The sequence below is a fragment of the Octopus bimaculoides genome, chromosome 20, assembly GCF_001194135.2.
Source record: "Octopus bimaculoides isolate UCB-OBI-ISO-001 chromosome 20, ASM119413v2, whole genome shotgun sequence".
Taxonomy (NCBI): domain Eukaryota; kingdom Metazoa; phylum Mollusca; class Cephalopoda; order Octopoda; family Octopodidae; genus Octopus; species Octopus bimaculoides.
Window position 1 is genome coordinate 42615549 of NC_069000.1, and position 433 is coordinate 42615981.

Genomic DNA, 433 nt, shown 5'->3' on the forward strand with positions numbered 1-433 from the left:
CACACACACACACACACACACACACACACACACACACACACATACTGCACATCTCCACCGACTAAATTCACTAACGAGGTATTGGTCGGTATGGGTTTGTAGTAGAACAATTTTCGCTAAAATAAAAAACCTGTTTTGCAGTTTCTTAATATCCGTTGCGTACATTTACTTTGGCCGAACTCCACCCCTGTATCAAGTGACAACGTTATCAAGCCCAACTATTTCTAAACATTGTATGCATAAGCGCAGGCGTGGCTGTGTGGTAAGAAGCTTGCTTCCTAACTCCACATGATTCCGGGTTCAGTCCCACTGCGAGGCACCTTGGGCAAGTGTCTTCTACTAAAGCCAAGGACCGACCAAAGCTTTGTGAGTGGATTTGCTAGACGGAAACTGAAAGAAGCTCGTCATATATATATATATATATATATATATA

At 42.5% G+C, this 433-nt stretch overlaps 1 protein-coding gene across 1 annotated transcript in view; it reads right to left on the reverse strand.

Moving 5' to 3' along the window:
- The window catches only part of LOC106877457 (sodium-dependent phosphate transport protein 2B), a 30202-nt gene that overhangs the window by 12570 nt on the left and 17199 nt on the right, over window positions 1–433 (reverse strand). The window lies entirely within an intron of this gene.